Below are 18,885 nucleotides of genomic sequence, written 5' to 3'. Positions count from 1 at the left end.
GTAAATAGTAATATAATCAATTTCCATTACTTCTAATATGTTGACATTACCTTTGTGAATATGTATGACAAAACAAATACATCTAGCTGAAGTTTGTCATTTTGAAGCATGATACCTACTTTGTGTAACCAAATCTTCGCACATTTACAACATTTTTCAGACCTTATAATTGCACACTATAGTCGTTATAAAAACATTGAAGATATAGGCCTACATGGGATATTTTGAAAGGGCTATTTGTGGAAAAAATCTGTATTTGATATGACATTTTTCCAGTATGCTTTCTTGAAAGTTTACCTACATAATCTGACTTTATCATAAATTCATACAAAAATCTGAGGCATCTCTAGGTTAGATTTCTTAAAATCATTGAATAATTGATTCTCTACCACATTTACTTCAGTTCATTTTTATTTCATCTGGATCCATGTACAGCTATCTCTATGATGAATAACTTATTTTAAAGCAACCCCGCCATTTCTGTTTTTGAATTGAGTTTCTTATATTTATGTTACAGTTAAAGTTACCTGCTTCGAATTCACCTTTTTAACAACACTCCATAAGCTTGTTGATTATAGCAAAGTACATGTAAATGAATCAACGATATCGTCAATATGATGATAAAGAAATACTTCTTCCACACCGATCATTCACTGGCATTTTCTTGTTTTGACCTGATGGAATGTACTAAACTATGTTTAATGACACAAATGAATTATTTCGTTTATATACCATGATAATATCACATGAGGACATCGCATCGTATATTACATAGGTTAGTACAAACTCTTTTCCATATCACATCGACCCAGGACCTTGTGGGACGATATTGATAATACATGCATAATCAGATACAATAAACAATGAACAAAAATGAAATTCATCCTAAAGTAAACAAGCGATTCACAGGCCTTATCGGTCAGCGGAGTACTAGTTCAAAGTATCACTAGTCCCAAGGCCTATAAAATCTAGAAAAAAATTCCTGTTCTGAATATCTAATCTAAATTCTAATATTGAGCAACAGTATAAAACAGTATGTGTTCTTAGAACTTCAGTGCCTTCAAAAGTGTATACATTGAAGAAAACCTTTACATAATACATTTATATGGATTAACATTAAACGATGTGACTAATTAGGACTCGGATGGGATGGTGTGGTTAGAGTCTTCTACTATGAGTGCCTCATATTATCTTCAATTTCTAAATTGGTGGTGATGTTTCTTTTACTATTATATCAGAACTTTCAAGCTGGGGTCAAGTTGGGGTCACCCAATATATATTTTATTTGTACTACAAAATAACAAATGATGGATATTTTAATAAAGTTGGGGGACAGACCCTCTTTTCCTCTCTTGATTCTATATGCCTGATAACGAGGTATATGATCAACTCAATTATTACATCTTTTATTATTACAATTTGTGTCTAATTCAACGCAGAATGTAATAACGCAAAATGGCATAGATATTTAAGATCTATTGAGCGCCAAATTAGCATAAAATGAAGTAATTGAAAATAAAATTATTTAATGACATGTATAATTTTTAATTATTGCGTGCTTTAAATGAATTAAATGAATCTGCACTATGAATTAATGAGAGCAATATTGAGTTACTGTTCTCTTTTATTGAATTAACGATATCATTTGTCTTAATAAGAGCGCGATTATTACACGATTATTGTTTGAACCCCCTTCTCTCTCTCTCTCTCTCTCTCTCTCTCTCTCTCTCTCTCATGCCATACACTCGTACAGAACTGTATATGCAAATTATATATAGATGAACAATTCATGTACCTAAATGATTTCCTGATTTACGAATCTGCAATACTCTGACCAGTAAATCATTTGGTATAAGGATTCATGAACAATACAGGGTAAATATTCTACTCTGATACTACCTATGATTGAAGATAGCTTATCGGCACGGCTAAGTGTGCCGCAGTCTAAACAATCGACAATAGTGTTTACTGTTGGAATACAAATTGAGTTTATCGTTTTGTTTCATTGATTATGCTAATAAAGGGAGTTTTACTACCACTTAGAGTATTTTCGACAAGTGTACACGTACATCTGCGATCCTACAGATATTACGAGTAGACCAAGGTAAATAGCCATCCGCATTCGATGCGTTTTCGTGGCGAGCATACATGTCATGCTTATACGTACAGTAGTATTTGTGTATTTGCATTCTCCTTGAAGTGTGAATGGTATAGATTTTATACCCTTTACTTTTCAATTTTATCAGTAAATAATAGGTGAAATACTTATCCGGTTTTTTTTTTTTTTTTTTTTTTTTTTTTTTTTTTTTTGCAGTTTTGACATATTTACTGCAAATGTACAATGTACGTACATTCTCGTAAACAAAATCATTCTACAATTATTTATCAAAAGCTTTTAGAACGATTCACTACTGCACGATACGTTTATTGTAATTTTGAGCACTGCATGGTGTTCCAAAACGTGATTTCATTTCTTCTTGATATCATATAAATTAGTATCGGAGATGTACGTGTTACCTGTTGAAGCTACCCGCAAAGATAAATCGAAGACACTGATGTGAAGTGAAACGTTGCAAAAATCGTCCCCTTATATACCATGCGAACCCTGATACATATAATAATAGAACATCCAACTAATATGGCGATAAGCAGAGAAATATGGCGGGCACATAGAATTCTACTATATTTATTAATTCGTGTCAGCTTTAATATGCATTTAGATTTTATACGGTATCATTAAACTTAAAGGAGTTCTTCAAATTATTATAATAATTTTGGCACCACTCTGAAACTAAACCCTTGCCCCCAAGGATCATGAAATTTACAATTTAAATGACTACCTACTCCTAAATATCCATTTAGCTTCAATATCAACAGCATAAAAGTAGATATCATTCATATGTTTTGCACATATACATTATACATATCAAGTTTGGCTCCAACATGAAGTCTGAATCGCTATCCCGGTGTTCCTGAAAGTTACAGTGTTGGTAGAGGCCTTCCTGTTCTAAAAACTATGCATTTAGTTTTTCTTAAATATATGCAGATGTAGAAAAGAAAAGTTTTGAAAATGTGTCAATTTTTGGCAGTTTTTGCCTCGGCCATAAGGCCCCCGGGGTGCAGGAGTCTTGAAATGTATGATATATGTCCCCTTTGTCCCAAATTTGAAAAGAATTGCAATAGTAGATACATCAAAAAGAACTTTAAAATGTTCTATTGTTAACGCACGGCGACGGATGAGAACCAATTACAATAGGTCACCTGGGTTTAGTGACCTAAAATATATCTATATATGATATTATTAACTGTTATTGTGATTGTTGTGAGGGTGAAATAACATATTGCTAGAAATTTGGTACTGTTTTTTGATTGGGTAACCATTCTAGTAATATTCCAATCCCTTGTGCGCTTTTGCAAGTACATGTACTACTAGAAAGATAACTTGTATGCCTTTCTTAATTTCAAAGTATTTCGAATCACTTTGACAAAAATCGACAGATGCATGACTTGATATTGTATAACTTTGGTATGTGTCACAATTTTTGTGAGTTTTGTCTAAACCTCAAGTTATTTTGGTTGATGTTATTCTATCAATATCATGTCATTTTAACATGTGATATTGATGTACTGATTGTAACCACAGAAACCTGAATTGTGGATAGCTTGTATAGATCTTATGTACACCCCCCCCCCCCACACCTAGAATGAGATTATTTTATACAGAACCAAAAATGTATCCAAAATATGTTATCTCCACACCGATCATCCTCATAAGTCGTTCTGAATAGTCAATTTTCAACCTTCTGTAAGCTTTAGCTATGACCACTTGTGAGATATGTTTATTTTCGATCTTAAAGTTGAAAAGCTTTTTTCTTCTTGATAGGGTTGAATTGGCTACAAACGGACCTTTTCGTTGATCTTAGGCAATGTTATATGTTCTTAGTAGCGTATAAAACAGAGTTCTGGTGCAAATACCTAACATGGATTCGATGACTGAGCAATAACGATGGGTTTTCGTTTCCTTTTATGTTTTCATTCCACAAGAAAAGATAGTGATCATACCGAGAGAGATATCTAAAGTGAATTATCTTTAACCTAAACAGGTAATAGCAAACTATTTAAATCTCCTTTACTATGGGGTGATTGACAGTGTACTCTTTTCGACAAAGACGATTCATTCAAAACACATACATGCAAGGATATGTCTCAATCGACAGTGATATTTAAAAAGATAACTTGTATAAAATGGGTCAATTGGTTTTATTCCCTCGTTGGATATTCATTCAATTCTTATTCAGTGCGATTTCATATTATTGACAGATTTGTCATTGTTCTGACTAACAGTGTATAATCGTCGAGTCCAACTTGTTTCCCTTCGTTAATGATTAAGAAATACAGAGGCCTTTAAGGATGTTAGCTTCTGTGCTTCTGAGCACAACTGCTCAGGATGCTACAACTAAGTACTTACTGGTTCAATGTTGATCCCTTTGGTGCATTGATTGTTTTGAATGCTTTAGATCTTTTTCACCACATTCAAAAACATTTCAGTTATATAGTGGCGCCCATTTTTTGTTGGTGGAAGAGATAACCCAGATACAATGTAGCTGGAAAGAGACCACCGACCTTACGAAAGTAAATTGGGAAACTTTCTCATTGGTACAAATATATTACAAATCTATTACTGAACCCTATCCAGTCTAAATCTGCATGATATCACAGTTTCTGTTTCATCCAATATATCCTCTATATATATTGAGGGGGGGGGGGGGCTCCTAGACGTGTATTTATGATACAAATAGTTCAGACTTGGAACTAGTTCAAATGTTGTAATTTATTAATATGGCTGATATATTTTCCAAACAGAACATGGATTATTTTAAAACTTTATACTACTAGTAATTCACTCGAAATTGTGTATAAAATATTCTCGTCAATATTTTAAAAAAATGATCTCTTACCCCCACCTTTTCAGCTCCATTTTGAATTTTAAAACCATATCTTGAAAATTATATGAAATTTTAGAAATTAACATTACTCCTAATATGTCTTTTAAAGCCTCCAAATTCGATATCATGATTTTTTGTCGCATATGATATACAAATGGGTAATTATATATATTTCCATGCAAATCATACCTTTGGCTAGACAGACGTATCATGATAGCTCCCAGATTCTATTGAGACATTGCAAAGCAATCTCCTCCAAACCCAGTTTGGGGATACCTACTGATGGATCTGAAGTCCACCACACCCAAACAGCTGACTCTTGTGAAATCATATGATGCAGATCATATAGTTATTATTCTAGCGAGGACAAGCCAGGTATTCAGGAGTATCTTAAACATCTTTTCTCCGATCAGTCTTGGTTACCTTCAGAACAGAGAGAAACTACTTTTCCCTCTGAAGACATGCTTTCCTGTATAACATGTATTTTTGTCAACTTTAATCTATGTTTCATAGCTGTACAAATGTACATTTAAAGGCCGGGAGTAACCTAGAAAAATTTACACCCCTACAGCAATTAAGCATATATGGCAAGAGGGCAGGGCATAGCAGTGTTATCAGAATAAGCAGCAGTCTGATGCTTGACTCTACACGTGCTCTGTAGCAGACAATATTTTGAACAGGGAGACTGGCATGATTTATCAAAAGTTTTCCCGCATTTTTCTACCACTCTGCTCAATCTGTGAGGCACTGAAAGGATATGTTTTTACTTTAACAAAACTTCACCCTAGGAACTACAAAATGAATTCATCATTGTTTCATTCATGTCTTTTAAAACATGTAGTTTTTTTATAATATACACAAATATTGGTATATATGATATACTAATACTTATGATTTTCCTCTTGGTTCCTTTCAATTATGAGAAGAATTGGGGGGGGGGGGGGGCATTGTAGCTGTACAATGGAGGACATGTGCATTGAAGAATTATTAAGAAACATTTTGTCCATTATGATATTTGGAAACCTACTATCTGTGATTGTCTCTTTTGACATTGTAGTGTTCACACGTAAGAGTCCAGATTAAGAGTAATTTTAGAGTGATGGTTGATCAATTGGACGTTTGTCATCATTGGTGAGAGACAATGGGAGTTTCACAACTGGCCTAGGAGATTGTTGCTTAATCAGACAAACATCATGCTTGACATTATTCGAGAAAAGGTACCAGCAATCCTGCAAAACTTTGAAACAGCGACCAGACTGAACAGTCCTAATGAGTTATTTTTATAAAGTTAACAGTTTTTTAAAGGAATGTGATTATATATAATTATTGTTTAGTAAGTACTGTTTTTCCACGTTATACAGTGATTTAATTACATGTTTCCTTTGGTGCAATCCCCCTTATCTAGAACTAGACAAGAATGTTCATGCAATATGTGAGTCAACATCCGGTGTAAACAATAATAAAAGATAATCACACCCACAAAATGGCAATCTCTAGTTTGAAATACAAATTTAGCCCTGCTTCAGATTTTTGAGGCCAAAATTAAAACTTCATGAGAATTTATATCTAAAATAGATATGGCCAATACATTCACAGTTATGAGGGGAACAAGCATACCCATTTTAAAATTTCAGTACAACAGCTTAATCTTTATTTTTGCAAAATAAGTGCTGCAATCTGAATGTGACCAGAAAATCCATACATTCCACCATTTTCACCGATTGGTTGTTTTATACCAAATTGCTGGCCTTTAATACAGTGTATATGTAGTAGTTACCCCATATGATATTGTTGGTTATGTGCAGATACCCGATGGGTGTGGTCATAATGACACGAGGGAGCGTAGCTCCCGAGTGTCATTATGACCACGCCCATCGGGTATCTGCACATAATCAACAATATTATATGGGGTAAGTAACTTGTACCATAGTTTACTATTATTCATTATATTTTATTATATCTTTCGGAAACGCGGTCGCCTGTTTACAATATGACGCCAATTGTTATGTCTTTACATTACACTTTGTACACCATATATTTCTATCATAATGACTTTCTATCACCGAAAAATGTATGTTCATTAATTGTTTTTAAAAGGCCGGTTTTAAAGTGCATATAAATGTTTGGACTATTGGTTTTGATATTTTTATTTTAATACATATTTTTACTGAATTGGCTGGAAAAACATTTACATGTATATACAATAGATTTTTAAAAAATGGTGAAACATAAGAGGAAAAAAAAGAATTGTAAGACGCGAAACCATAAAAATAAACACAGGTCTGATTCGCTCTGTCCGCTAAACAAATTTATATCTCTCAAACGCGTTCTTATCACGTGACTGGGTCTTTTATAAAACTCTTTGTAAATGATACCCGTATTTCTACTACACGTGTTTCTCGACTTGAGGAGACTATGGAAATAGAAAGTCGTTTGGACGAGACCATTGACGATAATATCTTGTATCAAGGTTTAATTGAGATTCAGAGCGAATATCTATAATGTATTGGGAGAACTTAGTCCGAGTCAGTTGTCCGTGTTTGATATGTGCAATTTTGATCTGGGGGAACTTCATACAGTAGACAGTGATGCTGTTTTTTTTTTTTTTTTTGTTTTTTTTTTTTTTTTTTTTTCGAGAATGTGGGCGGGTTTGAAGAAAAGTGTGGGTTATGTACAGATAACCCACACTTTTAACAAAAGAAACCACGCCAAGCTATGGTACAAAGCGTGTTAAACATCATAACAACACAACATAACATAACAACATAATACACATTATAAGCATATACAGAATGAACATATCCAGAATGAACATATCCAGAATGAATAGATCAATACATGTACATGTAATATAATAACAGTAAGAACTTTTAATTCGAAAGTCGTCAAATGTAATTACTTTCAATAAAACGATTGATTTATTTTTCTTTCAAATCCGATAGAGGAATGTCCGCATTTTTTAAATTGCCATGGTGACGTGTCGTGTTGATTGATGGTACACTTAATGGTACTCATTCGGTACACCTGTATTAAAAACGTTTTGAAGGTACTCGCCAAAATCTAAAGAGGAATATCAAGGAATCTAATGTCACCTGAGACGGGGACCTATAGTGTGGACTCGCGTCCACTATCACGTACACCGGTACACTGTACATATACACCGTTATTTTGTAACTCTTAGTGTATCGATCACTTTATACATTTACCGACGTTTGAAAATGACACCACACCGGTTGAAATACTAACAAGTAGACTTAATTCATTTTAATTTCCCAACACTTTCGCCAAAAACGTGTCAAATTCATTCGCCAAAAACGTGTCAAATTCATATTAGTCTAAAATGTATATGTACTGAAAGTAGATCTTATAATTTGACAGTTTGTTTGTTTCGAAGTCCCCTATCGACAAATTGATAAAAGAACTGGCTTCATGACCTGACCTAGGGTATGTTGAATTTAAGTAGAGGAGCTATTTGGTAAAATTAAACATTAATATATAACACAACCAGCCGCAATATGTTTTACCTACTGCCTGAATTAAATAGTTCACCTTGACCTAATATCTGAATAGACCAGTAGGTGTGTCGAACCTTAGGTGGCTGTCCTGTAATCCCTCATAGGCTGCTTAGCAGCTGAATTAACAAGAGTGATACAAGTTTAATATTTTTTAACTTCATCCTGTCGCTGCACTGGCAAAGGATTGTTGGCTGCGTATACGAATGAACGATATTAAGAAATTAAATTGATGGCAATGGATTGTCTTTGTGATGATTTCTCACAATGTGTTCAATCTAGGGTTTTGGTAGCAGGGGACAGTTTCGCACTATAGGCGCACTTTAGGCCCGGCCAACTTTTTCAAAAAATGGAATTACCCCGTATTTGAAGTGAAATTACATGTGTAAAAATGTATACAATAATTTTAGGATACATGTCAAATGTAGCTGAGTGATTAGTAAAAATGTTGATATACAACATGTAGGTGTCACCATGATTCCTAGCATATAGATGGGTGCAAATACGAAACTAAGACACGTGGTCAGTTGCTGAAGAAATTCCGGTGAAAACAAGCAGGGTCCAGCAAAAGGTCTGTAGCTGTGAGGGAAGGTGGATGGCTCCATATGAGAGGTAGATTTTTGAGAAGGGCAGATAGGGTTCTTGGTTGTGCACAGTGTCTAAATCCCCATGTTTGGTACTGTGATGGTGTGGGGGTGGTGCGGATTAGCCCAAATGAAGGAAAATCAAAGCAAAAAAGGGGAACCTGCTCAGAACATGTTTTGTGCACCAGCACCAGTATTTATAGATTGCATGTAATTTAGGGTCATAATTTATAAACTACACTAATATGAAATACAAGTATTGACATAAAAGGGAAATATGATTTTTCATTAGTCTGTCATAATCTGACTTTGGTGTATACCCCCTATCCACATGTTTCAAAACCAAAGAAACTGTCCCCTGCCACCTTTCAGCTGAATGAAAAGTTAACTCGTTCCCGGTTTGGCAGAATTTCAATACGGCGAGATAGTTCGAACCAGGTTTATTTCGAAAACGGTATGAACTGTATTAGCCAATCGTAGTGTGGACTATTTGAGATGCATCAAATAATCTTGAATATGGATAATTCATTTTCACATTCTTCCGCAAATTGAAATCCGTTCACAATTTTTGTGAAAGTAGATTTGCCTTTTACACAAAATAAAAATATGCTCTCTCGCGTCGTGATGAATTGGTGATTTGTCTGTAAACTTTATCGGATTTGAATTGTGGAAATGTCCACCCTTGTACCACTTTAAGATAGTGTGCCAAATTAAGAGCGATAACCTTCTCCTACCTCGGCCGAGCGCCATGTTGACCTACAATGATGACTGATACGTGAGTTCCCAATGGCCATGCGGGAACAAACGGTTTTAGGGAACAAACACTTTGAGGGAACGAAAGCGTTATAAAGTGAAAGTTTTTCGCGTTATACGCGAAAACTGCGTTATGTAACGCAACAATTTTGCGTTATATCACGCGAATAGGTTGCGTTGTGATGCAATAGTTTCGCGTTAAAATGCAAAGCTTTCACGTTTATTCAATTACATGTACTTCAAAATAATAATTGCATAACTTTGAGATAAACCTAGTCTTTTGATATTTGATAAATAAATTATCGTTATTGAATAACTTGAGAAAAAGAAATACTAATTCAAACAATGCAAATTCTCAATTAATCTTTTCGTGTTTATTTAGGTACGATTCGTTTTGCGGTGGAATATGCATATTTCAGTGGCAATTGCATTGTGCTCAAAAGCTCAGGAACTAACTTCCTTAATTCGATGTTTGAATTGTTGTGTGTACGTTACATTGATCGCTGTACGTTATCGTGACCTTTTCATTATATCTATGATTGCGTAATACTCCACACCTACCCGTGCGCCACAGTCTTGACTATTACACGAACTTTACGATCTATCGATATGTCCTCTGCAAACACTACATGTATATGGATCAAGAAAATGTGGCCAGGATGGCAATTGTTGGGACTATTATCAATTGGTTGATGTATTTCTCTTGTACAAGTATAATAATTGTATATTTCTTTTTATTGAATATTGAAATTTTTGAAATGATATAATACTTGCATAGATCTATAAGGAATTGTGGGAAGGGGGACCAGACTACTCTGCAAACGTTACCTGTAACTTCCCTTGTTTTAGGTGGCGGGGTTAAAACGATTAAATTGAATGCTGTGAAGAAAAAAATTGCACATGAAAAAGCGATGCATTCAATTTAAGAACGATCAATAGATTTAAAATGACCGTTGTTTTTTGTTGGTATGTGCATTATTGTTGCTCTGTAATTAGCATTCAAACTAACCTCTTCATACAAAGAGCTCAAGTCACTTTCATTTACCTCCATGATATATTACTGAGGTGCAACCTTCACACGTGGGGAAAAAATATAAACTTCATTTTATATCATATTCTTAATTAGAGCCTTGGTAAGATTTACGCTACATTGTATTATTTGTATTCTATTGATAAGTGATGAATTAATTGGCAGATCATCGGGTTCATCCTCCGTAGAAGAACGCTATAATTCACTTGCCGTGCATTATTCCCGACTGATTTAAACTGATATGATTGAACCACAAAATCGGACAGTTCGTCCGAAAACAGATTTTTGTTCATATCCATTAAATTAGTAAGAGATTTCGTGAAACAAAATGGCGTACAATATACATGTACTAATTTCTTTGCGTTGTTTACATTGATGGGTCGTTGTGACGTCACAATCACATAGAAACAGGAACAATCAGTCGGTAGCAAATTCATTCTATGTACAAGTATACACCTTTACTTTTTAACAATGCAAAGACAATATTTATTTAATAAACGCTATTAACATTCATTCATGCCTATCTTTATGTTTATAAAGCAAAATATCGTTTCATATGACCTTTAAATGTGCGTTGTCTAAATGTCTGTTTAAATGTTGTGGGGGTTTGTTTTACGTATAGGTTTTTTCCTTATAAGATAAAAATTGAAATAAGAACCCAGACCAACATTTGTTTTATCTTGGTACAGTCCCTGAAACGTTCTTCTTTCCCACTTGAACGGTGAGCGAACGATGAACGCACGGTGAGCGAACGGTGAACGAACGCAGAGTGAACAGTGAACGAACGCAGAGTGAACGGTGAACGCAATTTGGTGAACGGTGAACGAACACTGAGCGCAAAGTGAACGGTGAACGAACGCTGAGCGCACGCTGAACGCAAAATTATCTAATTACTCGGAATGTTTCGGATTTTTCCCTGAAATTTTACTTATTTCATAATCAAGTAATAAAATATATGTACATGTATATTTCATCAATTAATAAAAAAAAATGAATAAACCGGAATCGTGATACAGCATATTTTACAGTTCTGTATATATTCAATGTAATGTATTTGTGTACAAGTACCGAGTATACATGTATATATTTCATGAAATTATCGCAAATTGTACATTAATACACCCAACAGTCATACACAAACAAAAGCAAATTTCGTATGTACATTGTGTATACCATTACATGTACAGATACATTTAATGCATGGGTATAATATATAAACAATGCATGTGAAAAGGAAAACACTATAGTCTACATGTGTAGTGACATCCAGAATTTACAGGTGTTCATGTATGGCTTCAAACTTTACGAGCTCGATCGTTTGGGATACTTGTAATTAACAAACACCCCCGAAAGGAGTCAAGATAGATGCAGTAAACAAACAATACGGACGGTATACCCTGTGTCAACACCTTAACACTCCTAACAGTATTAAATATTCCTACTTACAATTTGTGTCATTCATTTGTCACAGCTACATCAACCAGAGGAAATAATCTGTACAAAACTTTCTATTTTTATTATTGATGTAACCATAGATTGCAGTTAGATCGTGCAATATTTGTATGTATTTGCTGTAGATAAAACTGTTTATTATACTGAACTACCCGTAGAATGTTTAAAGGCTAATGCAGAAACGTACCACATAAACAATTACATCTTTGCATTAAGGACAAATGTTGCAAAAGTTTCAAATTGGGCAAGAATAGTAAATATCAGTTTATTGACAATATCTTTCATAAATATAGGTGTAAAAATAGCTATATCAGTTTAACATTCTGACACGTACATACGGTGCAATGCACATTATGTAGTATCGTTTGTTTGTTTTTATTTTTCAAAGTAGCGGGTGACTTGTTTAAAACTCGTGTCAAGCAATGCAAAATAATTATAATAATTTGTGCCCGAACTTGTAAATGCTAAATCGTGAACACTTGGGAAGAGGTTTTGATTACCTGAAATTAACTGCCTTATTTTTGTACTTGGGTTAAATTCATAGCGACACGCTCTTATATTTGTCTCTCATTTAGAATTGTTTTTAAAAAAAAGCTCAAATGAACCTTTTGGCATTCACAGTGGATAATCCTGACATTTTGTACTTCAAAATTAAATTTCTGATATAGTAAGAAAGTACCCTTCCACTCTTAAATTACGCACACGTTCAATTTTCATTATCATCTTGCTATCAAGATTGGTCCTTTCACTTTGGTGTTCCGAATGACAATGAAAAGACTGAACGATGAACGAACAGTGAGCGCACGCGGAACGCTTTGTGAACGGTGAACGAACAGTGAGCGTACGCTAAACGCAAAACTGTGAACGGAGAGCGCACGGTGAACGCACGGTGAGCGAACGCAGAGTAAACAGTGAACGAACGCAGAGTGAACGGTGAACGCAATTTGGTGAACGGTGAGCGAACGCAGAACTCAAAGTGAACGGTGAACGAACGCTGAGCGCACGCTGAACGCAAAATTATCTAATTACTCGGAATGTTTCGGATTTTTCCCTGGAATTTTACTTATTTCATAATCAAGTAATAAAATATATGTACATGTATATTTCATCAATTAATAAAAAAAATGAATAAACCGGAATCGTGATACAGCATATTTTACAGTTCTGTATATATTCAATGTAATGTATTTGTGTACAAGTACCGAGTATACATGTATAGATTTCATGAAATTATCGCAAATTGTACATTAATACACCCAACAGTCATACACAAACAAAAGCAAATTTCGTATGTACATTGTGTATACCATTACATGTACAGATACATTTAATGCATGGGTATAATATATAAACAATGCATGTGAAAAGGAAAACACTATAGTCTACATGTGTAGTGACATCCAGAATTTACAGGTGTTCATGTATGGCTTCAAACTTTACGAGCTCGATCGTTTGGGATACTTGTAATTAACAGACACCCCCGAAAGGAGTCAAGATAGATGCAGTAAACAAACAATACGGACGGTATACCCTGTGTCAACACCTTAACACTCCTAACAGTATTAAATATTCCTACTTACAATTTGTGTCATTCATTTGTCACAGCTACATCGACCAGAGGAAATAATCTGTACAAAACTTTCTATTTTTATTATTGATGTAACCATAGATTGCAGTTAGATTGTGCAATATTTGTATATATTTGATGTAGATAAAACTGTTTATTATACTGAACTACCCGTAGAATGTTTAAAGGCTAAATTCATTGTTTTACCGACCACAACTGGCATACGTACGTGCTTATTGTTAGTCCCCTATTATGAAGGATCAGACTAATTTCTTTTATATCAAAATCTTTCTGATTTGATAGATAGTAGTTAGAAAACAAAGTCATCTTTTTTAATTTAAAAAAAAAATGTTGCACTTCTGACTGAGTTTTAGTGAAATTTTAGGAAACCAGTTGATTTTTTTTAAGCAGGTATCTCTTAGATTTTTGGAACACTCATACAAAATACCTTGACACAAGATATGGTATATTGTAAAAATCACCCAGACTGTGTTTGTAAATCATGTAAAATTGGTCAAGTATGCTTTGCCTCATTTTTTCAATCGCCCATAACCAAACATTTTACATGTCAGTACCTGGGACAGATATATGTGGGTACAGAGGACCAGAGGTTATATTACAAAGTATTGATGCAAGAGCATCTTTATTTTAAAAAAAAAAACGAGAAAAACATTTTTTTAAGAATTTGCCAGCACTCTTCTCTGTGTATTTGTTTTCTGTCAGTATCAGTTGAAATGATATCAGCCATTACCATACCATTACTTTTTAGATAAACAAAATTACTGGTTCCTGTGACAATATATATGCAACACCTATTCCAAAAAGATAGAGCTTCGGTTAACTTTCCATATATATATATATTTATACCTCAGCGCCAAGTCAAAAGTATCTTGCCATGAATCTCAAGCATGCTGGAGTAAATATACATCATCCCGCTTCAGTAGTTTTAAAATGTTTATCTACTTGATCTATTTGCTTTCAATGACCTCACTGTGATAACCAATGCAATTTTTTTTACATCTCAGGTGTGTGTGTGTATATACAGTATTTGTTTAATACAAATATTTATTGACACAAACACAATTACAATACTTGGCAAAGGCCCATTGAACATCATTAGATAATGTTTACATGTTTGCATAATTTTTAATCGACTTATATTCAAAACAGTCCCTAATAAATTTCACAGTAATTTTTAAGACTTTATGTACATGTATATCACTGTTTAAATATATTTGTAGCATATGTATCTTTCATTGTCCAGAGTAATATTTTTCTGTTAAATATTATAAATATGTCTAAGGTAGGTGGGTTGTTTTTTTTTTTTTTAGCTTATAAGATTTACATTGAAAAACAAAAATGAATTTCATCCTCAATCACACCAGTGCTGCAAGCATTACCACAACTTTCATTTATTGATGTGGAATTATATCTACTATTTTTTATTGCAAGTTTTGTGCACTCAAACTGAATTTGTTCATCCAATAAATCTGTAGCTTGTTGAGGATTCATTTCGCGGTCTCAATGACTTTATGGGAACAGGGTCACGCATGTTACTAGCTCTAGGAGATTTTTGGAATGACAACAAGCGTCGGACCTTAGGTTTACCATCATCGGATACCCACGGCTGATCTCGTCTTCTACTCAGGGTTAGGGTTAGGGTAAAAGACGAGATCAGCCGTGGGTATCCGACGTTGTAGGTTTACGGGTGTTGGAGTGGTTTTTTTTTTGGGGGGGGGGGGTGTTTTTTTTTTTTGGTCGTTCTAATTTTTGATGACAGGTGTAAGAACTTTGCTACCGACAGCATTTTTTATTTCTGCAAACAACGAATTTCCTTTCTCGATCTACTTTCGTTTTAATGTCATCAACTTCTTCCATTTTGGTACATTACCGCTCTTGGCGTAAACTCATACCGGTGCATGAGGTGCAACGACTGTACGGGTGCAAGTTAAAAACAACAGATTTACAGTGCAGTTAAAAACGACCGGTAGGTTTAACGTCTGATGGTGGTGTTCTGTATCTGGAACTTGAAGCTGTCCACAGATGTTGCACAGACTGCTTCGGATGGTAAAGCATTCCAGATACGTATTCCACCAGGGAAGAAAGATTTCTGGTATATTAGAGTCCTTGCAACCATAACCATCTCCTTCCAAGTTCAATTCTAAATTTATCTTACAAAAATCTGCATTTGATTTCACCTGTCTGTAGGATTTATTGTACTTAATAATTTCGCTACATATAATGATATTTCACAGCTTTTCCCTTGGTTACCGTGTTGCATTGTATGGCCACCATATTTATCTCCGAAGCAGGAGATTAATAGGTAAATGTAACCGATAATTTCATTGGATAAGAAAACATCAAAAAGTTCATGCATATTTAATGAGAAACGAGCTATTTGTATAGGACTGACCCACGGGTGATGATAGAGAGAATCGAATAGAAGCACCCGTGGGTAACCGACGATGGCTTGGACCCTGCGACAAAAATATGACTATTTTTGTAGATTGAATAATTAAATTGTAGACATTTTACTGTCAGTTGTTGATGTTTACGAAGTTATTCACGTGGGAACTTTCCTAGATGATTTGCATAGACCTCTACGAAATGAATTTCATATTTTGAATTAGATCATAGGCGTATCCAAGGATTTGTGAAAGGAGGGGTCTAGCACTTGATCTTATAGCTACTTTTCACACAGAAGCTCTGCGGTAAATGGTGCAAAATCCTGCATTCTGAGCATTTCTTGGCACTTCTTTTTTACTTTTAAATTGTCTGTTTCTTAAACAAAACTTTTATGTTACTTATACTTTTTAAGAATTCTTGTATCTGACGAAAATATCGTAAATATATATCAGTGTTTCGTCTTATTTATCGTAGAATTAGATGATACACTGGTGTGAATAAATCTGAATGATGCAATTACATTTAAGTATTCACCTTGTATATATCATTTGACTCAAAGTCTCGTTAAAATTAAATAACTTAAAAAATTTTGGTCCGCAAAAAAAGAGTGGGGGGTGTTTGAACCCCCTGGACTCCTCCCCCTCTGGATCCGCCCTTGAAGATCATGGACAATTTTAAAGATAAAGGATAAGTAAATATCTGAGATGCGTTAAGTACAAGTTCTTGTACTTTAAGCAAGGTGGAATTGTTTAGTTGTGTAAGTCATATCAGTACACATACATGTATCAACACTTCGCGCAAGTTATGTCCCTTGTTCGCCATCTTCCGGTTAAAATCGTCTTTTCCTACGTTGACCGTTGTTGATTTTCAAGTTATTTTATTGGATGTAAAGTGCTCATAGAATAACAACTCCTCATTACAGATTTCTAATACAATGACAGAATTTTTCCATTGCAAAATTGTGTACACAGATTCACTGCAAAGGGTGTTTCACATGGATTGTTAGGCCGTTCTTGGCACACGGATTTTGACTACAGTTAACTCCGTTTACCTGATCAGGATATAGGGCTCACAGCGGGTGTGACCGGTCAACAGGGGATGCTTACTCCTCCTAGGCACCTGATCCCACCTCTGGTGTGTCCAGGGGTCCGTGTTTGTTCAACTATCTATTTTGTATTGCTTATAGGAGTTATGAGATTGATCACTGTTCGTTATCTTCATCTTTCATTCATATCAGGTGCCGAGCGTTTGGCGATGGAAATGTCACTGCCTGTTTTAACGACTTCGCAGCAGGGTTAAGGTGTCCCGAGTAAAGTTAAAATAATCATCATAAAATGTACCTCGGTGCACTTCATACTATATGACGTCACAATATAAAAGTACGTCACGACGTACAGGTCTATAGGCCTTTCCGAAAACGTGACTTATATCTCTTTGTATTCTTACATTTAGTGTGAATATGACAACTTCCGGGTAGTAACACACTCAGGCTGCGCATATATTATAAGAGTTATATTAGTATGGGTGTTGTTCAAAATCGTAAACAGTTGAAATAATTTGTACGAGAGAGTAAGAAAATGTTAATGGAAACAAAAACGAATTTCTTGATCGAGTCGGCTGTGATTTTTCGGGGGTTGGGGGTTGGGGTTAAAAACTGAATATTGGAAATCACGCAGACATTCATTTGTTTACATATATCTCCAATGACGACTGACATAATTATTTTGTATGAAATCAGAACAAAACTTCTGATTTTCAAGAGATGATGGTATCTCATCAACTCAAAGCTCGGGTTTTTACGAGGATCGAGACGTGCAAGGATCTCCAAAAAAAAAAAAATCAATTAAATTAGGAAATCAACGCTCTCGTTGTTTTATCAGCGCTAAAGTTATTCCACCACTACCAATCGATTCTTTCAAAAATAAACCAGATCGTAATGTTTGGGTAACTTTCTCCAAAGTACCTGGACGTGTTCATTCTGTGTGCAAATCATTTGTACACTGCAGCATGAGACTGAAATTGTTTTAAAATATCAACTGATATGTTTAAAATGCAGAAAAATAGGTAATTAAATAAAAAAAATTAATCAATTTTATTCAATATTGCTCGATTGATATAAATTATTTTTCATAGACCTGTGTGATCCGGGGGGGGGGGGTATATTCTCAAATGTACTTTCCGGGGGAAGGAAAGTTTAACCCCCAATAGAATGCTTTTGACGTCTCTGTGTCTTCCCTCTTTCATTCGTTTTAGCCCCCTTGAAATGTAAGTGATTATATATAGGCACGTATCGTGTCATAACAGAAATTGCAATGACAGATTTAGATTCCCCTTTTCGCCACAAATTTACAAAATAATTTGAGTAAAACTCCAAATATTTTACCCCAAATGGCTGTATTTACAGGTACACACTCTTGCCGACTATAAATTCAGGGCGTTCAATTATAAGTTATTTTATTTTCAAAACAATTGTATGTGTAAATGTGTCAGTTTAAAGATGGTTTGTGACGATGAATTTCTTTATGGTTATACTTGTATTTGAAACTGTATAAAATTTGTGAGTAGTCAGCTGGAAATCTGTCAGTGGACTCTCACTTACAAGTACAGGCTGGGATAAATTTTACTCGCCAATCAA

The 18,885-nt window shown here is 34.7% G+C and overlaps 1 protein-coding gene across 1 annotated transcript in view; it reads right to left on the bottom strand.

Moving 5' to 3' along the window:
* The window catches only part of LOC125660709 (uncharacterized), a 58,718-nt gene extending 57,913 nt beyond the window's left edge, over positions 1 to 805 (bottom strand). The window contains exon 1 of the mRNA XM_056147202.1: positions 528 to 805. The gene's annotated coding sequence lies outside the window, so the exon portion shown is untranslated. The remainder of the gene's footprint in view (positions 1 to 527) is intronic.
* Positions 806 to 18,885: the final 18,080 nt, after the last annotated feature.

The sequence above is a fragment of the Ostrea edulis genome, chromosome 8, assembly GCF_947568905.1.
Source record: "Ostrea edulis chromosome 8, xbOstEdul1.1, whole genome shotgun sequence".
Taxonomy (NCBI): Eukaryota; Metazoa; Mollusca; class Bivalvia; order Ostreida; family Ostreidae; genus Ostrea; species Ostrea edulis.
This window is presented reverse-complemented; position numbering and strand designations above follow the sequence as displayed.